The sequence below is a fragment of the Furipterus horrens genome, unplaced genomic scaffold, assembly GCF_987537825.1.
Source record: "Furipterus horrens unplaced genomic scaffold, mFurHor1.1.pri manual_scaffold_10, whole genome shotgun sequence".
Classification (NCBI taxonomy): domain Eukaryota; kingdom Metazoa; phylum Chordata; class Mammalia; order Chiroptera; family Furipteridae; genus Furipterus; species Furipterus horrens.
In genome coordinates this window covers 7,206,929-7,233,685 of record NW_028327180.1, presented here as the reverse complement: position 1 = coordinate 7,233,685, position 26,757 = coordinate 7,206,929, and the positions used below count along the sequence as shown (strand labels likewise).

At 35.0% G+C, this 26,757-nt stretch overlaps 1 pseudogene; it reads right to left on the bottom strand.

Annotated features, from left to right (window-relative positions):
• Positions 1–17,041: 17,041 nt before the first annotated feature.
• On the bottom strand, positions 17,042–18,046 carry LOC149999215 (high mobility group protein B2 pseudogene; annotated as a pseudogene).
• Positions 18,047–26,757: the final 8,711 nt, after the last annotated feature.

The window sequence follows — 26,757 nt, the reverse complement described above, 5'->3', positions numbered from 1 at the left end:
CAAATGTTATTTATTTGATGAACGAAAAGCCCCATATTTTTTTATCAGCATGCTAGATGTCAATTCTAGTTTTTTTTGCTTGGGATGTTATTTCACCTGAAAGCTGTTCACTGGCACACAGACATCTGTGTTATCCCCGGGACTCAGAGTCCAAGTGGTCTGGCAGGCATTCAAAATGATTAGCAATAGAAAACCTCATTTGGAGAAGAGAAACATTCATGGAGACTTGAGTTCAGTGACTTTCCTTTGTGTCTAACGTGCAGGGGGGAAGGGTTTCATTTTTAAACATAAAGAGGACACATCTTAAGCATAAATATTGATAGCTTTGATGCATTTGTTAATGAATCACGCTGTTTCTTTGTACTCTCTCTTAAATGTTGGGTCTAAAAACCTTTACCTTTATGATATGACAGTGATATGGCTTTGAAATCCTTTCCTATTGTCACCCAAATATTTAACATCATTAAATTATTATATTTTGTTATTTAACTCACAGTTTAAAGCCTATCTTGAAAGTTGTTAGCCTTGTAACATTGTTCCATTTTTATAGTCACAGAATTGTCCCCAATCTATCAGACTTGACCATCCTGATTACAGTCCGCAGTTATAACCCTAAAAGTCTTCTTTGATCTCTCTGTGTGAGATTCATTAATTCAATCATTATTTATCATTTTATGGTTTCTCCCAGAGCACATTTTCTGAGGGTGTAATTTCTGTAGTGGTTCCCTGGCAGACTCTACTGCTCAAAATATGCAGCACCATTTTCTGTGAGACGGTAATACATACCAATCAGTCATCTCAGGCATCATTAGATGACTCGCTCTGGCAGTGAAATCTCACATTTGTCACTTCTGAACAGACACCTGAAGAGCCAGCTCACGGTTGATATGTTTCCTTTCTGTTCTACCTTGATAATAAGAAAATGCTCTAAAGGCAACTGCTCCATTGACCTGCATCCTGAAAGAAAAAAAAAAAAAAAAACCACAGTAAAGAATAAAGCCCTAGCCAGATCACTATGGACAAGGAGAGAGGATGAGAACAATCTTCACTGTATGTCACTAAAATATAGAGCTGTGTCTTATTGCAACATAATGTAGCACATTGTGCCTGAAACAAGGCTCACAATTTTAAGAGTTCAAAGTCGCTAAGGAGGTGATCTTCTATGGCAAGCAGGATGATGTAGCAGAGACCAATTTGTAAAATCTTGCCTCCACTATTTGAAAATTATTTGGTTTTCCACAAGTCACTTTATTCTTTGAGCCTCTGAGTTGTGACTGAGTACAATTTATAATAACAAATATAAGAGTGGTGCTGCTGTGGGTAGAAATCAGGCCCTTCCATGGGATTGTGAGTAAAGTATTCCAAGGACCCACGCACAGAGATCGTGGTGGGGCGTGGTTTATTTGTGCGGAAGGCTGCCCCTGGGTTTCCAAGGTCCCATCTCCCTTCATCTCGCAATGGGAAAAGTCCAACAGTGTCCTCAACAGGGCCAAACAAGAGTCAGAGTCCAGAGTTTTTGCTTTATGGGAAAGCTCAGTCATCTTGGGAGCCAACACCATCTTCTCCAGGCCCCGGAAGCTGCTAGACCCACATAGTGGCAGCTCCGGGTCAAAAGGGAGCAGAGGAACAGACAGGGCGAGTGTGGGCCATTGAGAGCAGGAGTGAAGGATGCAGGGAGCCAAAGTGCGCTTCTTTGTTCCTCTGCGGTTATATCTCCTTGGCTTTGTGATGCAATACCAATCAACTTCCCAGGCTTTCATGGGCTTTTTAATGGGTCCATCCCTGGTTAGACTGGCAGGCCCCTTTGGTCAAGCACCTCCTCCTGAGCCCCCACCCCCACCCCCAAAATCTAGTATCAGAGTAGGGAAGAGAGCAGTGTTAATCCCCTTTGCGAAGCAATGTTCTAATCCCCTGGAGTGTGAAGCTGAAGCTGTAGCTTCTTGGTGGAAGTAAACAGGTTTATGCTCCCCATTTATTAAACTCAATGTCTAATTCCCTTTGCTCCCTTTTTTAAAAATTAGCCAGCTACCTACAATAACAGTTCTAGGGAAAAACTGATTTTCCTTCTAGCTCTAATTTTATTCATTTTAATAGGTAATCACACAATTATTTTAGCTCGTAGAAGTCTCATACATGAGATTCAGAAAGAATATGGTAGAGGTAAAAAAACTTTTTCTTTCTTATTCATATTCATGTATATAGTTCATGAATGAGATGACATACTGAAAAATCCTGCTTCTTCTTACAGTGTTATAACTTACTTAGAGTGTTATAACAGAATGTATTGGCTTTTCTCAACAGAATCCTAGGTCAAAATACAGATAGTCTTATAGAATTCAGTTATGATAACAACCCCATTGGCACCCAGCAATATTAATTGAAACAGCAATAAATTAACATTAATATGAACATAAGAACAAACAACCCACTTGAAGAAAAGCGAGGCCACTGTAGAGAAGTCGAACCAAGATAAGGGAGACAATGCTGACTCCTGATATTTTCAAGTTACGAGTATTACCAGGAGCAAGCATAGTATTGCAAATGATTGCGGTAAAACAAGACTCGTTAAAGCGTTAATAAGCCTCCTTTTAAAGAAGTGCTCATTTGTATTAGTCACTGCCTATACCCGTCCTTTGTTGATGCTATTGGACATCACAAAACAAATGAAATCTCAGTTTTCTCTTAAGCCAGGCCAGTCTTACTCTTTGTGATTTTTAAAGCACTGTGTCTAAAATAAACTCAACTTTCATTCAGCTTAGAGCGCCCTTCCTCGCTTTGCTTTAAGTTGCTCTGTAGGATTTATACGATTGTACATACTGGTGAATAGATGGTGTTTCTCCAGTAGAATAAACTTGACTTGTGCCTTAGTTTAAGCATAGCCCACACATGTCGATAGTTTATCTCATTTTAAATTGTTTAATTATTGAAGTGATATTTTTCTTACACTCCAGTAATTTGTAAATATTAACAGGTGTTTAAGTATTCCCCTGTGTTAGGAAGATAAAAACCATGTTGTAAATTTCATTTTAATTTGACATTTTTCTAGTATTTCACGGACAAAAGAAAGTTGTTAATAAAAAAAGAATGCAATAAGCAAGCACTCACAATGCGTAATGCGTACGATACGACACGCGATAGCATTACCATCATACACAGAGTTACGTGAAAATGGTACAAATTGTTTCTCAGTAGTGATGCACACTTCTAAGTTCACCAAAACGCCAAGCACCATGTTCAAGTTCTCATATTGTAACATGATGAAAGACCTTGTATGCAAAGACGTAAGTGCGTCAGAGCCAGGATCTGGGAGTGGCTGGGTACAGGGGAGAATTTCTCTGATCTTCTAGACTAAGAAGAAAGACATTGGAGCAATTACCACCCGCAATGGAATTTAGTCCCCTAAAGCCCTCTAGTGAGCTATTTAACTATGAGCAGGAATCCAAGTTGTTTACATTATTTCAGCCTACATATTTACATTTACGTAGTCTGATAGAATGTCTATGATGTCATTCCCTGAGGGGCACCTCGCTGATAGAGGGCAGGGATGTGGCTAAACATCCTCTGAAGCAAAGGACAGCCCCCTCAACAAGGAAATATAGTCCCAAGTGCCAAAGTTGAGGAACTCTGGATTAATGAAATGGACACTGACTGCAAAATGACTCATTTGAGGTTAATAATAATGAATTTCAAGTTAGAACAATCATAATTATTTGTGGATTGGAAAGCTGGGGTTATCTGGTGAAATAATTAGGATCGTTTGAATTATCTCTTAGGCAAACACGAGAGAAGAACAGGAAGTTGAAAATTTATGCAAGGAATGAATACAGTGAATGAAATACAGTGTAATTAATGTTAGGATGAAATCAGTTTTGGAGTTGCACTCAGATATTTGTTTCAATGATACTTTGTGTATTCCTATATCAATACTTTCTTGATTTGACCACAATAGTTACTAAAAGTCACTCAAAACTATTAAGGCAAGTTACCATTATTGTTTATCTCTTAAAATTCTAGGACATTTGCTCTTTTAAATAAACCTTAATATTATTTTCTTTAAATATGAATGTAACCTAAATCATAAAAAATCACATGGTATTCTCATGGCAATTGTCTTTACATATTAATATATCATAATATATATGTTTTTCATCTGAATTCTTCATAATAATACTCTTACACGTGTTCTATGTCATTGCAATTAAATTCTGTTTTATCAGTTTCAATGGGGTTTTCTAATTTCAACAAGTAGTACCTGGACTTCATTGCTAAATTTATTTCTAAACATCTTCAGTTTTTGTTGCTATTATAGATACAATTTTTAGTTATGTATCTCATTAATGTTAATTTCTTTCCTGGAGTTTCGTTTTCCCAGGAATATACAATTTATTATTCAGAAAAACATACACTTATTTTCTTGTCTTCTGGTGCTGCGAGAACTTTCAGAACAATGTCAAGTAATTCCAAGAGAAGTTAAACCTCTTAATCTCTGGTATTAATCAAATTCATTTTTTATATTTCCCACTTTTGAAAAAATAGTTGTTGTTGAGATCTGAAAATTGACAGTATTAAATACAGAATTAGATTGTATTATCATTTTATTTAGAGTTTGGATAAGGGATGGTTATTGACTTATATAAATAATATCCTAGCATCTAGTGATATGTTTTTTTCCTTTCAGCTTGTTCATATTCACACATTTCTTAATGTAGTTTCATTCTCATGTGTTTGGGAAAATTTTTGTGGTAATGCATTTTATTTGATTTATTGCTGTGTTCTCTTAGTTCATGCTTAAAATGACTTTGAACATATTAGCATAATAATCACCGTGAGATCATTCTATGATTTTCTTTGGACTACAGTAGACTCATGAGCAACTTGGGTTTGAAATGCACACTTCCACATATATATCCACTCTTTTTAATAAATACTGTAAATGTATTTCCCTTCTTTATTATTTTCTTAATAATGTTTTCTCTAGCTTATTGTATTGTAAGAATGTAGTATATAAAATATAAACATACAAATTAACAATTTAACAAACAAGTGTTAATTGCCTATTTATGTTATTAGTAAGTCTTCTGTCCAATGGTAGGCTATTACTAGCTAAGTCTGAGAAATCAAAAGTTATATACAGATTTTCAACTAAATGGGGGGTTAGAACCTCTGACCCCTGCATTGTGCAAGGGTCAACTGTATTTATCAGATTTCAACATTAAATTGAAGGTTATTTAATATATTGATTGAAAATAATTGGATTTACTTTCAAGGACAATATAAATAATATTAGACTTATTAGTTCCTTAAATGTAGATATTTTCACACATGACTTTGACATTTTCAACTCTACATTTTCAGTTAACTTTCTAGATGTTCTCTGATATTTTCCCTCTCAAAAATTTCCACTTCTCCTGGATAATTGTTAGCCAACTGTATTTTTGTTCTGAGTTATCCATATCTTCTATGTTTGAAAATATATTTCGATCTGTTGTATATATTTTTACCCTCAGAAAAAAATTATCCTTTAAATGATTAATAAATGATAATCATAAAGATATTCATTATTGTTTAATTTCTGGTGTGAAAGGACTTAGTGAAGAATGAACCGTAGAATAGAATCTTACAATTCGGAAATCTTTGGTATGATACAGAGCCCTCATTTCTGTTGTGGTCATTGTCATCAATTTCGTTTTTCTCTTACAGCATGCTGCAAAGTCATGACTACATGTTCAAAGACAGCATTTCATTTTGCAAATCACACTGTCTTGCCATTAAAAGGATTTGATTTCCTTTTACTGGAATTAGTGATTTTTTTTACTTGCCTTCCCTGATTGCACAAATAGAAAATTTCAAATATATAACCTTATGATCTTTCAGGAGAAAATAAAAATGGAAATGCTATTATTATTAAGTGCTGTTATTTTATCATTGTCATCAATACAATCATCCTTCAAATATGAATAACTTCACATAAAAGTAGTATTGCTTTGTATTTATCTCTCTGTTATGGAATATAGCTGATAATTATCACTCTGAAGTAAAATGTCATTTCTTCACACATTATTTTTTTGAAACCTTTTGGTGTGACAGAACATAGTAAAATCATATCACAGTGCTGATATTAAAACCATGTCATTTCTGAAATGTATTGAAAAAGTACAACTTTTTCTTTATTACCACCAAAATTTCTCTTTACTGGGTTATTTTTTGTTACAATTTACTAGTAAATTTCTATGAGATATAACTGCCAAAGAATAGTTGTCCTAAAAGTTTAGATATTTTTAATTTGATTGATTATTTATATTCAGTTAGATAACTATATTAACTTAAATATTAGAACACATTTAATAGTGTAGATTATCTTTCTTCACTAAAGCATCTGTCAAGAATTTTATCCAGATTAAAAAATACATCGATTATAGGAGTTTTTGCAAGACATTTATTCTCTTTAGTGTTCAGTTAAGACATGTAAAATGAGGCATTTATTTGGCGTTCTTTGAATTCTTGAACTGTGTTATCTTTTTTTTTAATTACTTTTTTCTTTTTTTCTTTTTAATAATTTATTTATTTGTTTACTTACTTTATTTTTAGAGAGAGGGGAAAGGAAAAAGAGAGGGAGAGAAACATCACTGTGTGGTTGCCTCTCACTCACGCCCCCAACTGAGGACTTGACGTGCAACCTAGTCATGTGCCCTGCCTGGGAATCGAACCAGCGACACTTGGCTCGCAGGCCAATACTCAATCTACTGAGCCACAGCAGCCAGGGTTTTGAACTGTGTTATCTTTTACTGAGCTGGGATCGGGAAGTTAGATGGTGAAAATTGAATAAAACAATCCCAATGGATTATAAGGAAGTAAAACAACTAATGTAATATAGATGGACTAAGCAAAATTTTGAAAAGAATGCCAACCAAGGGACCAAATTCTTGCAGATCAAACAAGAAGAAAGTCTATTTGTTTGTATGCAAGTTAGGAGAGTAGAAAATAAAAACTGTACATATATAATCATATAGAAATTCTAGGACCAAAAGAGTCAAAAGTAGGCGTGAGTTTCTGCACTAAAAGATGAAATATAATAGCAAACTAATAACAATAGGGAAAGTGGTGGTTATTGAACAAGTATTATGTGTCTGGACTCTGTCGTATATGCATTATCTAAATTAACCTTCAAAATGATCATCCTCATACAGGTGACATTAACGTACTCATGAAACAGCTGAATACTCTGATACTTGGGTAGTGAGGAAATAGTTAACATATGTGACCAGACTCAATCTGCCTCAAAACTGTAAACTAAACTAACTAAATAAATAATGAACTTCAATCATAATCTCAGGACCTAACATTTTTGATGGGATAGGTCGTCCAAGCTTCATGCTACAGGCTTTACATGCATTTTTATTGTCTTCAATTCATACCTTTCCTTATGTGATATCCTGTAATCCCCACTGCGCAGATATATTGAGTTCCAGACAGAATGAGTTCTCATTCAGATTCACCTAATTAATAATTAACAGAGCCATAATCAGTTTCTTTGACATCATAGCTTCTTGTCATTCTTCAACAGAATTTTTTTCAGTAGAAAACGATTTGTGTAGCAGGACCAAAAGAAGAGGATAAGAAAATAGAAATAATATGGGACCAAATTATCCCTTTGAGTTTAACCACCCTTATCTACAAAATTAGAATAATTATTACCTACTTCAAAGCAACAGTGAAATAATTAAAAAACAAGTTATGTATAAATTATTGTGGGCATAAAGTGAATTTTAAATAAATATTGGTTTTCACTATTATCACTAACTAGAAGACAAAAGTACCAAGTAGTATTATAGAAAGAAATCAAGACAACTGTAACAGAATAACAATAAAAATGATTTAATTAAAAAACATACTAACATGGTAAATTTGATAGTACATTGATTATATCTCAATAAAAAATTTAAAATGTCCACCTAAAATAAAAAGAGAAAATTACAAACAAAGCAGAAAAAAGTGTATAGAAATTATGATAGACTGGTTTGTATACTTACAAGTGAGGTAATGAAAATGTGAAAAAAAATCTACAGAGGATTTGGAATATGGCAAGTAGACAAAATATAAAGCTTTATGAGAATTAAGCCATGTCTTGCATTGGTGTATTACTGGCCAACAACCCTAGTAGATAGATGATAGGTAGAAAGATAGATAGATGGATAGATGTTAGAAGCAGATGAAAAAGAAGCAGAAGAAGGAGGAAAAGAAGAAAAAAAAGAAAATGTGTGTGTGTTTTTAAGCATGCGTTTAAGAATTCTAGCAGTGAATTCTTTCCCTATCCAAAAAATAAGTCATTTTATCCAAGGAAAGGTTTAACAGGCTTTCCAAGTAATTTAAACAGACAAGAAGGGAAAGGGATCTTTGGAATAAGAAACATTTTTAAAGAAAATAAATATGGATGTGAACATTAAAATATAAGACTATAATTACAGAAAAATAATTATATTGTCTAAGACTTATGTATAAAGAATTATTTAAGCTAGAAATGAAAAAAAGGAAAGAACAAAAAAAATGTTTCCATCAGTGCTGGAGTAACCTCTGAATAATTTATAGCTGTCTTTCTTAAGGGAAGCAAGTAATTATCTTTGAACTGATCTCCTTAGATTATCAGGTTTGTACATTTGTATGAAATTACTTTATCATATTTATTATTATGATTTGTAATTTTTCTGCTATTCAGGGACTTTGTTTTCTATTTAAATGCCTTGCACAAGGTTATTCTTTGGAGGCTTCTGAATTCTAGTGAAAAATATCTTCTTAATTCATAACATGAGTTCCTCACAATGATTTTTGTGCTTTAAAATATATATTTATTATATGTATTCATTTTTAGTTGTTGAACTTTTTCTTGTTGTAAGAACAAGAGTAAGGCCTTCCAAGTCCTTTACTTTGGAACTGAATCCAGTGGTCCTATATGAACAATGTATTCAATATGTCTATTCAGTGTGAAGTTACTTCTCAAAATCAACTGCTCCGAAGCTAAGTCTAGGCTCTTTCTACCACCTTTCAACCTGCTTTTCTCCTAAGTCTTCCCCACATCACTAAATAGTAGCTCCTGCCTCATGTATGCTCAGACTCTGAGTCCTAGATTTTTTATTCCTCTCTCTCATAGCCCACACCTATATTATGAGGAAGCCCCATTGCGTTCACCACCTTCATTACCACCTCTGCCACCACTGCTCTGGTCCAAGCACCCATCCATCTTGCCAAGTGATGGCAAGAGCTGCGTAACGAGACTCCCTCCTATCGTCCTTCTCTACACAACTCTGTTATCAAAACATGAGCGATAGTAGATTCTTTTCAAGGAAGAGTGTGATTTGGTGACTCGTATTTTCAAAATTCTAGCATTTACTCTCTCACCATGAATGAAATACATAATCTCAAATTTAGATGAACCCTACCCACACCCTCTAGTCTACCATCACTCTACTCAGCTTAAGCCACAATGACTTCTCTACTACTGTTGGGATAAATCTGTACCTCCCTCCTTCAGGGCCTTGTCCTCTATCCTTCTCTCTGCCCTGTGTTGCCCCTGATGCTCATATGATGGACATCCCACTTTTGCATCTCACCTCCCCATCGGGCGTTTCTGGACCAATGTATTTAAAACCATCTAGCCCTGCATTTATATCTCCACACAGTACGTGTTGTGGTCTTTAATCATATGTGTTTATTTCTGTCCTGTTTGTCCCCACACGGAATATATGATCGCTAAAAACAAGTATATTTCACTATTGTGTAGGCCAGTATACCACCAGCACCTTAAATACTGATTGAGATAATGTAGGTGCTTAATCTATATTTATTTAAAAACTGACTAAATTTTAGTATACTCAGGTAAGACTCTGGCTATATTCTATATGTCCTGAATAACAAAAAAAAATACAGATCTAGTTATACATAAATATATTTTATCTTAAAAACATATTTACTTCTTGTGGTTAAATTTAGTGTGAGATTTTGACATCATTACAGTTTACTGAAAGAAAGAGAATGGAATAATGATGAGTAAAAGCTAAATGAGATGAAGGGGCATTCATTGTCTTTCTCCTATTCCTTTCTTTTCTGGAGTATATTTTTAATATCAAACATTTTGTCAAGTGGTCCAACTTGGTGTAAGTAGCTACCAATTTCATGTACTCTACAAATTTGTTACCACGTAGATAAATACATTTATGTTAAAAGTTATACACTTTCTGGTAAATCGATAATTAAATATGACCTCATGTTTAAACATGACCTCAAAATAATTAATGCTTGCTTTTCAGTCATATTTTTCTCTAATTACGTCTTCAAATTACTTAGGCAGCTTCCCATATCCACAGAGTTGACACTTAGGCATTTCATCATCCACTTATCTTAAATCTCAGACTACTTAGTAATTAAAACTTTCTGACTAGGAACCTGCATTTATAATACATAATCACTTCTAAATTAAATTTATAATCAATTAATCATTTCTCTAATAGTCATAATTATTATTATAATAATGTTTCTTTTCCTAATTTTTATAATCACGTTACAAGTAGCAGGAAATGTCACAGCTTATTAGAAGTTTGGGAAACGATGCATGCCTCGCCTCTGTTCCTTCCATCAGGCATTTTTGTAGGGCTTACTATCTCTGTTATTCTTTCCCATGAAATATGGAATGGTGCTTCCTGTCCCGTTCAAGAAAGAAAGATCCTAAAGAATATGAAGTGCAAAAAAACATTCCATCATGAAAGAAATGCAGGTTATTTTTCAAGACTGATCTGAGTAAAAGAGAAAAAAATTCACCTGTGTAATTATAGTACTAGCCAAAAATTCAGCTTTTTGATCCTTCTACATGCAACTTTGCTTCTAAACCATTTTTTTTTTATTGCAGATTCTTTTTAAAAAATCTTATTTCATCTATGGCCTCTCCTCTGGAGGATGTTCATATATGTATTTGCACATTATTCTACTTAAAGTAATGTCTAGGGGATGTAGTCAGAGTGCTGACTATTAGCAATAGTCCCAAGTTAAAAAACTCCTTTAATTGAAGCAAAAATGTTTTAAGGTTAGATTTATATTTTTGAAATATTTAATTTTATCATTTATGTGTAATAACTAATGCTACTCATATAATCTAAAGAGAAATAGTTCTTTTCTAGATAACTTCAAATATTCTTATGTTTTATTAATACCATTACCACATCCATTTACTCATAAACTTCTCTCTCTGTGATGCATACAGAAAAGTAAATGCAAAATCAAAGCCAAGTGACGCTTTCTCAATAAGAATTTTATATGTATCTTTAGTGTATCACATTGGATATTATTTTATTTTGGAGTATTTAGTGCCAAATGTTCTAGTAGGGCTTTATCTCCCAAATGGATTCACCATCCCATGGTATAAGCTTACAAAATATCAACAGAGCAAAATTCCTTGAGATCTTGCATCTCAGAGATCTTTCACATATGTGCAAACTTGACCAATGACTAGATTTACATCCTTCTGTTAGCTTGTAAATAAATCTAAAGGGAAATACTCCAAAGCCTTAACTTTTAAACTTTCTCATTATCCTTTTTTCAGGCCTAAGAACTTAATTAACTAGATGCATGTTAATGTGCATTATATTTAATGCGTCATTCTCTTATTCATATAGAGACATCCAAGGAGTGCGTGCAGGCTGTCGCTTTTGTCATGCTATCTCACCCGAGTAGATTGAGGGATAGGTACCACAAATGTCTGGAGAAGTTTTCACAATTCTTACCAGTATTTTAAAAATATTACATTGTGCTAGATATTGAAAATATACAGATAAAGTAAAACAATAAAACAGTCCATAGCTCCTCAGGTAGTATATTTATGAGCTAATATAAGAGGTAAGAGATTACTACACAAAGCTTTACAGGGATAATGGGAAGAGATATAAGGGTTCTACCTCTAACTTGCCCCATGACTGAGGATGCTGCCATGACTGGGACTGCATTGGGACTCTAGACACAGGGAATTTCTTGTCACACTGTATCTGGCTCTCTCCTTGGGTGTGCATGCCTCAATCTCTCTCCATATCTTCCACATTGGAATATTTGGAATGACGTTTACAATCCAAAGAGTTGAATAGTGTTTACAACTGCCTTTATAGAATGTCCATTTACTCTGATTAGGCTATACAGGGGTGGGCAAAAGTAGGTTAATAATAATAATAATAATAATAATAATAATAATAATAAATAAGACATTCTTGGATTGTAACAATTTGCAAGATGCTTTTTAAAAGATTTATGTCTGAAAGGGTCACAGTTTTCTGAAGTAAATGCTCTAGAAAAAGCTGGTGTGGGCCTCAATTAAGGAAGAAGCCTGTCAAATGTTTAGTCAAACTGAGGTCTCTTAGCTGTGTTTACTCAATATCATGGGGCTTTTTTATACAGGCTTAGAAAGAGGATCTCACCAGTTTAATGTTTTCTGACTCTTTCCTCAAATTTGCCATGTTTGTATGGCAGCTTAAAGATATGTTTGTTGATAGAATCATGTTGAACTTAGAACATGAAGACAAAAGTGAATGGCCAAGCTATTTGTTGACACACACTGACTTTTCGTCCTGCCAGTACAATAATAGTTAGCCTTTTAATGCCTATTTTTCTTACTAAATGATCCCTTGTCATTGCACACACTCAAAAAAATCCTAGGGTAGTAGTTATTGAATGATTGAAGTGGCAGAGTTCTTGGAGCATCTTTTGCAACTCTAAGGTTCATTGGGACTAATTATATTCAGACATGTCACCAAGACAAAATGAGTCTCAATTCATCCAACAGATTTCATAAATTCTCTTATTTAGCAATAATTATAGTCATACAAAATTAATAGGTGGCTTTCAATTACAGCAACTTCTCAAAGCAAATATTACTCATGATCATTATTTCACTGTTTTGAGAATATAATTTGAAATTTTTAAGTTTATATTTTCACAGGTCAACATTTTTTTTCAAAGGTAAAATATAGTAAGCTAGGGTAAGTGACATTTAACATAGTATGTAGCTTAGTGCAATTTTAATTTACATATTGCAATCCCTAAACAATGCTTAATTGAGATTTCATAATGTGACTAAAACCATTAACTTTGTGAATGATCTTATAATTACTACAAAAATGATTCATAAGGTCTTACCTGGCATTCTTCCCTCCTGAGAGCACTTTCCTTTGACTCTATTAAGGTTCTCCTCAGTAACATAGTAAAATGTGCAGATGCTATAAGGTCAAATCACAGGACTCTCCATTGATTTAATAAATTACATTTATTTCATTATTAAATCATTAATAAATCAAAATCGTTTCAAGTAAGAGACAAAATATCTTAATAATTTATAACATCAATAAAATATAGATAGATAGATGGAAAAGGACAGGGAAATATTTTGTAAGAGAAATAAGCCACTTAACCCTTACACCAATTTTTAAAATAATATGTAAGTTAATTATGCATATATATCATAAAAATATACTTATCAGAACTTTAGTCCTCAGATATTTGTTACATTAAAACTACCATGTGGGCCTGCTACTTGGTGATCTGTGTTGGAAAAGCCAATGTTTGCATGTTTAGAATCTTCTCTGAGGCAGTAAGGCAGTCACATTGGAAAAAAGTTGACTTTTCTATACACTTAACATATACTAAATATTCAATCCAGCTAGTCTAGTCCCAAGTATTCACCCTAGAGCAATGAAAACGTATGATATCTACACAAAGGTTTTTATTCAAATGTTTAGAGCAGTTTTACTCATAATAGACAAAATCTGAAAAGCACCCTAGAGGACACTAATGGAAAATCAATTGTGGTAATCTAGGCCATGGGACACTACATGGCAATGAAAAAATTGAACTACTAAGGATGGAACAATATGGAGCCCTCGCCAAAGCATTATGCTGAGAAAATGAATCAAGAAAAAATGATTACGTATGTTATTTCTTATATATATATAGTTTCTGTTAAATGGAATTCTAGGGAAAACAAAAACTGCAGGGATAGAAAGTAGAGTAGTGGTTTTCTGTGACCAGGGCATATGGAAAGAGATTGGGTCCAAAGTGACGTTTTCGTTATCACATTGTGAACAATATGCATCTTTAATATAGGTCTTCTTTCCCTGGCTTTAGTACTTAGGCCAATATCATTGTCTTTTGGCTCAGAAGATGTCCAATTCATCATCACCGGTGTCCATATAACATCTCCTTGGACCAAGACACCCACACGACTTCAAAGGCATGGGACAATGGATACTTGCCCAACTATGCACTACTTATCCCAAAGCTAACCAGGTAATAAAATGTTGAATCAGCTTATTTTAAGTGCAGCTAAGCAACAACATATCATAGAGCAATAACCTACAGAGTCGGGGAATTGTTTTCCAGATGAGATGCATAATTTAAAATAAGGACTGTTATATGCTATGACCCCAAGAGCTAAAACACAAGGGTCCATGGTTCTGCCATTTAAACTTTGGTATAAACCAGCAACATTGGCCAATTGGGAGTAACAATGAGTAGTTCATAAAGTGTGCCATAGAAGTATGACTAATTGATATAACATGCCTACATACGACAGAGGCAGAAGCCATGTCCTTAAAACTAAACCTTATCATATCTCTCAACAACAGTAATTCTTAACACATTGCTACCACCTTCCTCTCATCACCATTTCCATTATAATGGCTGCCTTAGGTTCCTTCCCGACTTCTTTCCTATGTATCTGCTAGTCATAAAGTATGTATTCCTATAGGTTTTTAGTGAAACATTTCTTTTTATTGAATTATTTTTCTTAAAGCTCAATATCAGGGCAATGAAAAATGTATCCACTCTTCTTTTTCCACCACACAAGCCCGTAATACATAACATTTATTTGATAAATTATATTAATGCACAAAAGGGAACTGAGACAATATAGGAGGTCCCCATATGTTGATGCTATTTTTTCTTTCAGCTCCTTTTCAGAGCATAGCTATAAACAATGAGTTTGGTACATCTTAAGGTAAAAAGGAATAAAAGTATATATAGGCACACCTTATTAACAATGTGCACACCTGGCACTCACATCTTGGTTGCTGGTACTATTCTCTAGTGAAAGGAACCAGAGCTCCTTGGAGAAATGTCTGGATATAGGGCTGAGATCAGAAATACACAAGATGACCCTAACGCATCTATATCACAGTGCTCAACACAGACACACACACATGCACACACACACACATTGAGGGAGGTATTTCAAAGGGTCAATTCAAAGAGTGTCTAGTGGCCAAAGCTAGAAAAATTTGATCAAATAATTAATAAATGTCTATTTGATTATTACCCATAGTGTGAAATAAAATAAATACAATATAAACAAATAATTAAATGGGGAAAGATATGTCATCCATGCAGAATAAGTCTATTCTGTATAGATATTCTTCCTTCAAGAAAAGGGAGCATAAATTCCCACTGCCTAAGGATCAGCTACATGTAGTGACTTCCTTTTAAAGAGTGAAGTATGAAAAGGCACTTAAAAAGAGTAACTTTAGAGAAACCTGACAAATACTACTTTAGCTAAGGTGTCAGGGTCAACCTCAACAATCTAAAATTGTGTTGACAATATGTACCTCTGGTATTATAGGATGAAAATGGCACATTACCTCTGTGATTTTGCTCTTAAAAACATACAGCCCCAGTCTGGTCATGAGAAAAATATTAGACAAATTTCAATGGAGGAGTATCCTATTAAATATTTCATTTAATACTCCTTAAAACTGTCATGTCACCAAAAACAAGGAAAATCTGAGAAGTTGGCACAGCCTAGAGCTACCAGAGACAAATGGCAGCTAAATCAAATGTGGTATCCTGGTGGGATCCTGGAACAGAAAAGAGACGTGAGGTAAATTCTAAGAAAACCTGAATAAACAAGAGATTTTAGTTAATAATAATGCTTTGATATTGATTCATTAATTGTAACAAATATATCCTGCTAACAGAAGATGTTAATAATAGGAGAAACTAGTGGTGAGTATGTGGACATTCATTCAATGTTCTATACTTTCCTCCAAAATTCTACATGTTTCTGCCTGATTTCTTGACTTGTCATTGAATGAATAAAAATAAATTTTAACTACCTCCTAAATAGGATGGTTCTTGCATCACAGTGCTAAACATTACTTCACTGGATAACAAGAAACATTTAACAGAGAAAAATTTCCTCATGGAACTTCAATTTAACAATTCACTACAGATTAAATGTAATTAAAAACACACAGAAAACAACCTTATTTTTTGCTATTGATTATAAGAAAAAAATGTTCTGGATTTGGAAGTCATTAGGGCAAAGAGCTCCATTTCATTACAATTTATTGAAAGTAATCTGTGAATTCTTAAATATTTCATCAAAATTTTGCATTGTAACATTATTTGTCAGATTAAATACAAATTTTCTAATCACAAATAAAGTCTGTTCTCACTTTAGATTCCTCTTTTCCTACCAATGAGCAGAGCTGAGCCATGTTTATTGAAATATGCCTTATAGAGTCTGTGTCAGTGTTAACAGTAGCTTTGTATCTATACATCCATGTCACATTAGCCGCGTCATATGTGTGGCCTAGTTTAAGCAAAGCTAAATGCACAGTGAAAGGTGAAGAGTTCATTCAAAGCAGAAATTGAATATATGATGTCATCTCTAAAAGGTTTTGTCTGTATTTCCTCACATACAGAAATACACCATATTTTAAAAAAATACATATGTAATGAAATGCATTACATATACTATCTTTATTATTTCTGAACATAATAAGCATATTTATTTTTTGCTAATCTCAATAGTATAGGGGGAAATGACCAACAGTGAGGAAGAGACCTGAGTTTATTAAACTTCGGACCAGCTGACACTACAGCATGATGAAGAAAATATAGGTTGTGCAGTAATGTGTGTTATTTTTAAATTTGAATATCAGGATGTTTTCTTTTTTTTTTTAATAGACATAATTTTATTACAAATTTTTTTAAAAAACAAATGCAACATTCCAAGAAACCCAAAATTTACTATTGATACTAATTGCTGAGTTTGCTGTGCTACCATACACAAGTCAAGAAATTAAAGAAACCATTAAATATTTAGAAACATTTAACATCCAAAGCCTTAAAATCTAACTGTATGTAGTAGCCCCTCGAAAAGCTACAACCTGCATTTTGAAAAAAGTATTTTCTCTACAAAGATTCTTACCAGCTATACAGAAATCTGTACAGTTATTATACTGAAGCTAATATTGAGCTGCACTTGAATTCACATTCTTAGCAAAACAATTGCCTGAGCGCACACACATACTCCACACACATCATTACAGGATAGCTTTTTATTCTTCATCTTCATCCTCTTCCTCGTCCTCATCCTCTTCCTCTTCCTCCTCCTCCTCATCTTCTGGTTCGTTCTTCTTCTTTGAGCCTGTTGACCTGCCAGGACCCTTCTTTCCCACCTCACTTTTGCCTTCGGCACGGTATGCAGCCATATCCTTTTCATACTTCTCCTTTAGCTTGGCTGCCTTCTGTTCATCTGGTTGCTTATCTTTGGCTGACTGTTCAGACCACATTTCACCCAATTTTTTTGCAGTATCCCCAATGGATAAACCAGGGTGTTCACTTTTGATCTTTGGGCGATGTTCAGAGCAAAACAGGAAGAAGGCAGATGGAGGCCTTTTAGGAGCATTGGGATCTTTTTTCTTTCCTTCCTTATCACCTTTGGGAGGAACATAATTTTTCATCTCCCTGTCATAGCGAGCTTTGTCACTCTTTGCCATATCTTCGAATTTTGACTTTTCCTTTGCAGACATGGTCTTCCATCTCTCCGAACATTTCTTGGAGAATTTGGAAAAGTTCACGGAAGAGTCTGGGTGTTTCTTCTTGTGCTCTTCCCGGCACGTCTGCACGAAGAAGGCATACGAGGACATCTTGCCTCTCGGCTTGTTGGGGTCTCCTTTAGCCATGGTGACAGACGGCATCTACCGAGACGCTTTCCTCGCTGGGCTCCGGCGTGAACTGGTTTTTCCAGGATGTTTTCATGTAAGTCTCAATAGATGCCTTTTCACTTGCATCTAATCTACTTGCATATACTACCATCCATCTTTGTGTAATAACATACATTTTCTAATATTATTTTCTCCTTGAGAAAAATGGAGCATTGTAGGTGTCAAAACTTTTTGTAATTATTTTGATGTTTAGTCTTTTGAACATTAATGATTTTGTTTTCACCTGGAAGCTATTACTTGGCCAATGTTAAAGCACAAAACAATGTAAAATCATTTTGATTTTTTTTTCTACCAAAACAAGAGAGGTCATGTGTAGAAGTCATAGTCATCTCCCTTTAAATATAAAATGAATTCTAGCACACATATACTAAATAATTTCTATTTTCCTCAAGGATGTATTCATAAATTAGAAAGAAATTACTAATTTAATACCCTCAATACAATTTTTATTTCAAGTTGAAAACCAGAAAAGTATCTATCACTCCATGAATATTCTAATGTCTATTCAATCATCAAAATTAATGAAGTGACCACTTTAGTACTGTGTGAAGCTGTTAACTAATTATATCTTACATATAAAAACAATTTGTGTTTATTTTAAATGTGCTTCTTGTAACTCCCTTACAACTTCACTAAAATGTTTGATAATTTAACTCAATATCCTCATTTGAAATATTCCCTTGCAAATTTTAGTAGACCACTACCTATTTTATTGTGATAATAATTACCTCCTTATCACTGTGCCTGCATATGATACATATTTATCAAATCAATGTTGCATTACTGAGTGAATGAATAATAAATTGAGGATAGGTTGGCATACAGTTAAGATATAATTGAGAATATTATTCTCCATATTTATAAGGTGTTCAGAGTTCTCTCTTACCATGTACACAATGGTCTATAATATGGAAAGATAAAAAATTCATGAAGTGTTCTGACATAGCTCAGATTTTTAGCTAACACCAACTACTTGGCCTCTCACCGACCCAAGAGGCCGAATGAGGATAAACCAGAAGAGAAAACAATGAACTAATTCATCGATCAAAAAATTAATATACTATTCATGTTTAAAGATATTAAGTTTCATGATGCTTTGTTACAATAGATAGCCAAGACCATGATTCTTATTAAATGCTAAGAAAAGTTCTAAGTGCTTCACACATATTTACTCACTTATTCCTCATAAGAACCCTAAAGGTCAGTATTATTTTTATTTCCATTTTAGACATGAGAAGGGAAGGCACAGTGAGGTTATAACTTTCCCAAGATTCCCAGATTAGTGAGTGGCAGAGCTCTAGAGTTCTCTCAAAACCCTTGCCTTTTTATGTCTATTAATATGAAAATCATTTTATTTTTGTTTTCAGATTCTCATTTGGTAATCATATTGATTACAATCAGTATTACAGATAAAAATCAGATAGCATGGTTAATGAATATTCAAAAATGTATTACTATCCCTTTAAACTCATCAAATTTAAACTTCCTTGCATTCTTAAAAATACGTTGATTATAATTACAGATAGATATTTTCTCAAAAGTTAAAATATACTTTTGGTTATATAGTAATAGAAAAATACATCCAAATTTACTTAACAGAATTTGATAAACATTAATTACTACATTCAGTAACCAAGAAATCTCTGTACCAAAATAGGTTAGATTTTTGAACAGATTATACATTCTGTTATAGATACTCCATTGCTACAAATCATAAGACAATAATGATGACCTGCCATTGAGTGCTTACCCAATGGCCAAGGCTTTGCTAAACACCGTATGTGATCGAATGCTTCATTTAGCTTTTAAACAATGCAGGGAGGTAGACCAAATGACTACTCCTTTTAATCTATGAGGAAACTAGGGTTGAAAGAAGGTATATAAATTCCCCAAGGTTAAAACACCTGTTACTCTAACTTCAGATCCTGTAGAATTGCCCACTGTCCTATATTGCAGTGTACAATTTTTGCCTCAGTTATCTTTCTCTTGTCTAATGGAAATAAGAGACTTTATTTATAAAACATTTCTCTGTCAGTAGCTTGGGTAGAGCAATTTATCTACATCATTACTTGTTCATATAACTGCCCAGGGTACTAGGTGTTAAAATGAAGAAACCAAGATTCTGATAAAAGTTCTGTAATGGATTAGCAGTTCATATCTGTGTGTGTGTGTGTGTGTGTGTGTGTGTATACATATATATGCATTATGTATGTGTTTATATAATGCATAACTTGAGGAGATATATCATTCTTTTAATAATCATATGTAATTTAATAGTTTCATTATTCATAGCCAAATATATCACGTTGATATTTTTTCTTTTTCCCCTTGGAAAAAAAATGTTTTAAGTTTCATGATTTTACTTTCTTTTTATTCAATGCCAATTGATATCGTCGTCGGCAGCTGTCCGTCTCGAGAGACGATGGTGTAGCTTCTTAAGAGTCTATCTGCACCGCCGAGAATGGCTGTGCAGTCCGACTCGGGAGTGACACGGTATCTGTCTCCTCCCGTGTTGAATCGACATCTTGTGATGACGCTGGAGTGTCCTCTCCAGCGAAGCTGAAGCTACAGAGCCTGGGCAGGGTGATATGGAGGGTCTGCTGTTGCCCGTGCAGCAGACCCCCCCTCTCTTCGCAGCTGAAGGGTCCAAGGGAAAGACAGAGTCAATACAGCTTGGCTTCAGGTGCGCCGCAGGAGTTGCCGGTGTTGACTACAACGTCAAACCGCCTTAGGGACTCCGGCTCCGGATTTTCTGTCGGGGTTTACTCCCTTAGCCTTTCCCCTGAAGAGGTATGCCGCAAGGCAGCGGAGGTTTTTTGGAGTCAGAGTTTTCCTTCTCTGAACCAATTGATATATAGTTATCAAATAAACATTCCACAACAGAATCCTCATTTCCTTACATTTTATTAGTACTTAAATGGAGGCACAAAATGTAAACAGTCAGCAACTGCTGTAGAAATTATATTAGTTTGCCACATATTATAGTCAACTTTTGACATGTACCAGCAACCCAGTTTATGGAGATATTTGGAGCAGGTGCTGTGTCTCGTATATCTATTGCACACTGTACTTAACTCAATTTTTGCAAAGAGTAAGTATCAAATGCATGTGTATTCAAGTACAGTGACCCAAAAGCTTTGGGAGTAATCAAAAGAATGACAACCCTTCTTGATAAGAAAGGTTTAAGTTGGAACAACTTGAACTTGCCAAGAGATTGGTCTTAACCAAAGCGAGGAAAGCAATGATATATTATACTATCCACGATCGTCACATATATGGCTTATTTAAATCTGAGTCTTAAAAGCTGTTTAGCTTAAGTAAAAACAAATCCTCCTGACATGCCTTTGAGCATTTCGAGGCTTAATGACGCCTAGCAGAGCAGTGTAATTAACAGTACCCGTGATATATAACAACGCTATGTTTACTAGTGCTATAAACAGAAGGCTTATGCCAGATTGCTTGTTAAGGTACACACAGTACCAAAGTACACCAGATGAAACAATCCCCCAGTAACTGTGTAATGAGGTGAAGACATCTGTAACATAATTCTAGAACTCTGAGTGTGAAGATTTAAAGTCTTTGTAATGGTACAGATGGAATTATCCCCCTCCCCTTGGACACTAACTAGAAATAGATTGGCCCAGTCACACTAGACCACTAAGAGATAAATTGTGTTTGCCTTCAACAGCAATAAAAATAAAACCCCCCAGGTTAACTGTAAATCTTAACTGCAAATGAATATCACAATCTCAAATTTTCTTACTGCATGAATAGAGTGCAGATTGAGAGGCATTGAAATGAGTATAATTTGATGGCTAATTTTTTTTAAGATTTTATTTCTTTTTTTAAAAATTTTATTACATTTTATAGATTATATTGTCACAATAGTTCCTTTTTTTCCCCTTTGCTCCCCCCCCACCCAGCACCCTTCCCCCCTCCCCCCCCCCAGCAATCCCTCCCTTCCCCAGTCCATGCCCATGGGTCATGCATGCAATCTCTCTGGTTTCTCCCTTTCCTATATTATTATTATTTTAGAATTAATTCATTAATTGATTTCTTTTTATAACAATAAAAAAGTAACATTCCCCTACCCCCCAGACTTTAGACCCTTTATAATCTTATAGAGGACATATTTCTTTTTAAAGAGAGGGAAAGAAATATCCATGTATGAGAGATACATTGATAAATCTCATAGGCCTCCAACTGGGGACCTGGCCCATAACCCAGGCGTGTGCCCTGACTGGGAATCGAACTGGAAACTTTCCTGTTCACAGGCCAGCACTCAATCCACTGACCCGCCCAGCCAGGGCTGATGGATAATTTTTAAAAAATAAAATACATGCACACATTCGTTAAGCCACTTAGCCAGGAATAGATTACATACAGCTAAGAGAAGTCAAATGCACCTGAAATAAAAAAATTTTTTTTTTTATATAAGAACAGTACGATCTTGCTATGGCAGACTGAAAATTTCAGAAGATGCAACGCAAACATTTGGCTGTGGTTTGCTGGTCATGGGATCAGATCAGACTGATGGAGAAGAGACCTGACAGGCTTCCCTGCTGGTGCTGGCAAGATAACCGTCTGGCTCGGGGGAACTCCAAACCGAACAGAGGATATCTGGGGGACTTGGTTGCTGAGGTGGTTGACCGTAGTGCGGACGGTGTGGGGATGGAATGGAGAAGATTTACGCCAAATAACTGGCCCTTTGGGAATTATAATCAAATGCTCATTTCAGCTTCTTCCCAACTCTCTCCCGTTTTCTTTTTAATGGAGAACGAAAAGGTCCTGTGACACCACACACTAACTTAATTTTAAGTGTGTTTATCCATCTGTATTGCATAATCTGTGCCCCTGGCTGGTTTGGCTCAGTGGATTGAGCGTCGGCCTGCGAGCTAAGTGTCGCTGGTTCGATCTTCCAGTCAGGGCACATCAGAGAAGGAAAACTCTGACTCCAAAACACCTCCTCTGCCTTGCGGCATACCTCTTCAGGGGAAAGGCTAAGGGAGTAAACCCCGACAGAAAATCCGGAGCCGGAGTCCCTAAGGCGGTTTGACGTTGTAGTCAACACCGGCAACTCCTGCGGCGCACCTGAAGCCAAGCTGTATTGACTCCGTCTTTCCCTTGGACCCTTCAGCTGCGAAGAGAGGGGGGGGTCTGCTGCATGGGCAACAGCAGACCCTCCATATCACCCTGCCCAGGCTCTGTAGCTTCAGCTTCACTGGAGAGGACACTCCAGCGTCATCGCAAGATGTCGATTCAACGCGGGAGGAGACAGATACCGTGTCACTCCCGAGTCGGACTGCACAGCCATTCTCGGCGGTGCAGATAGACTCTTAAGAAGCTACACCATCGTCTCTCGAGACAGACGGCTGCCGACGATTGCATAATCTGACTCCCTGTCAGACACAATAATCTGAGCGTTAATGTTGTGTCCGCTGAATGCCAGGTGCCATAAATCTCTCCACATTCTGTGGGGTATACGTTAAAATCTATGAAGCAAACCTGTGAATATATGCAGAAAAGGAGATCATGCTTTCGATCATTTTGGATTTGGGAGGATCGGTTTCATTGTCGCCAAACTCCTTAAATTCATTTCATGGCTAACTGAACAATTAAATATATATAAGGTCTGAAATTTTCTCTGAGGAAAAAAGGATAACATCTGTGTAACCCTTTGATATTTGATTTTGGATTGATTAACACCCTAAGAGCTGCCCCCCAATAAATGGAAAGAATAGCACACATGCTGTGCGCTATGCTTGTTCTGATTTATTGTCACTGGAGGTTATCATTTTCACTTTTCTATATAATTATTTTATTCTTCATTTTAATGAGACTTTCATAAACTCTTAATTTACTAAGTTTTCTTGCTAACACTCTGCCAATTAATGAAAGGCCTTGTGATGTGTATTGGATTATTCTTCTGTGTTCCTTCCTTAATTCGTCTTCAGTTCTCCCTTAACTGCTTTCTCGGTGCTTTCATGGGCAACTCTTTACGCCTCTCCTCCTTTCTCTACTTTCCATCTCTTGTTCTCTCTTTTCTTGTCTTCTCTCACCCTCTTCTTTCCTTTCTGACTTAAAACATTTAATTGTGGCATAACTGACACAATCGTATGAATTTTAGGTGTACAGCATAATGATTCCGTATGTGTACATATTGAAAACGTCACAAAATTAAATTTCGTTAACGCCCATCTCCTTAGTTACAATATTGTTCTTGTGATGAGAACATTTGAGATGTGTTCTCTTAGTAGCTTTAATATCGTCGGCAGCCGTCCGTCTCGAGAGACGATGGTGTAGCTTCTTAAGAGTCTATCTGCACCGCCGAGAATGGCTGTGCAGTCCGACTCAGGAGTGACACGGTATCTGTCTCCTCCCGTGTTGAATCGACATCTTGCGATGACGCTGGAGTGTCCTCTCCAGTGAAGCTGAAGCTACAGAGCCTGGGCAGGGTGATATGGAGGGTCTGCTGTTGCCCATGCAGCAGACCCCCCCTCTCTTCGCAGCTGAAGGGTCCAAGGGAAAGACGGAGTCAATACAGCTTGGCTTCAGGTGCGCCGCAGGAGTTGCCGGTGTTGACTACAACGTCAAACCGCCTTAGGGACTCCGGCTCCGGATTTTCTGTCGGGGTTTACTCCCTTAGCCTTTCCCCTGAAGAGGTATGCCGCAAGGCAGCGGAGGTTTTTTGGAGTCAGAGTTTTCCTTCTCTGTAGCTTTAATATACACAATGCAATATTACTAACTGTAGTCACCATGCTGCACGTTACCCCCCAGATCATATTTATCTTATAGCTGGAAGTTTGTACCTTTTGACCGCCTTTATCCATTTTATACAACTCCTCAACCTCTGTCAACCAACATTCTATTCTTCCTATCCATGAGTATCAGTGTCCTGATATTTTTAATAATTTCTGGTAGTTGTGCTGTTTTGTTTGTTGTTTGGCCAAAGATATAAAATAACTAATTTCCAAAATTGATGTATAATATGATTACAGATTAATATTTGCTGCTTTCCACATTTTAAATATATGCAGAGAGAAATATTTATCATTGACATATTTTTTATGTTTGTTTTAGAATTCTAGGAACTAACCATACAACTTACGTTACAACTTTGATTTAAAGTTCAGAACATTGATCATATCATTTTTTATTTTATTCAGTGATCTCCTATGAATTGTTTTCAAGTTAATAATCTTAGGACAATAACATGCTAGCCTTAAAATAACACATTTATTTTCATGGGCATGACTTTTTAAGAAAGTCAAAAGATACTCATATTATTAAATTTTGTTAAAGGATACAAACTTCTGTTTGAAAAAGGCTGATTGGATTCACTGTCATGTAAACAAAATATAAATGTAATCATTTCTCTATGCCTCAGCAATACTGTCTTATAAAATTTTGTTTTGTTGACAATATGATAGTTATAAAATTTTATCTTATTGTAATAATTGTCATTTCTCTGACTTCCAGGGGGCTTAAGAATAATTTTACACATTTACTGCTCCACTAGGATTCCTTTGCTGTGAAATATTCATTTATTTTTTTTACATAATGATTTATTATGCTTGTTTTACTTGTCTTGCCTTTATGAATTATTAGCATCTCAACACATACCTTCACATCACATTTTGGTATTATTTTCTTCCAGCCTGTCACATATATTTTAATTTTGTTGATTCTGTTTGTAGACTATTGCTGTATGGTGTTATTTTTTACAAATTTATTCACTGGTCCCCCCAGACTAACATATAGATATAGATTTACTTTTTTCTTAATCTTGTATCTAGCAATAGCATAATAGCTAATGATGTAGATATTGAAACTGTCTCCATTCAAATTCCAGCTCTACCACTTAGCAGCTGTGTAACATTGAGCAAGAGTCTAATCTCTCTGTAAAGACACTAATGTAAAGGTACTAACACTGTCCGTGTCATGAAGCAGTTTTGATGATTAAATATGTTTCAAAAAGTGTAGGGCAATGATTGGCATGCATTAATTTCTTTGTAGGCCTTAGTCATTATTTAGTTTATAAATAATGTATTTGCTTACAATATTTTACCTTCATTTTGCCAAAATCAAAAATATAATACATATTTAAATATTTATCTGATTGCTATTAAAATTATAGATGTGATAGAAAAGGCAATTAAAGAAAGTTTGCAAAATATTTTTGAAAGATTTGACTCACAAATAAAGTTTTATTAACACTAAAAATAACTGGTGAAAATATCTTTACTTTAAATTGCTATAAATTATACTTTAAAAACCTGTTTATTATAAAATAAAATGGCAAAAGTTTACAGAAAAAGCAAACATATTTAAAGTTTTATTAGTATAAATTTTAAGTATGTAAAACTTATTTTATATACTGCCATATATTTGTTTTATGAGAGAAGTTAAATATATTATCACTTTGCTAATATTTTATTCTGAGTCTTGAAGTTCTGAATTTAATTGATCTTTTTCTTTCCTAAAATCTTTACATATTTTTTAAATTATTTGTTTATTTGTTTGTTTATTTATTTATTTATTTTTAGAGAGAGGGGAAAGGAGAAAGAGAGGGAGAGAAACATCACTGTGTGGTTGCCTCTCACTTGCGCCCCCAACTGGGGACCTGACGTGCAACCTAGTCACATGCACTGACTGGGAATCGAACCAGCGACACTTGGTTCACAGGCCAAGACTCAATCCACTGAGCCACACCAGCCAGAGCAAA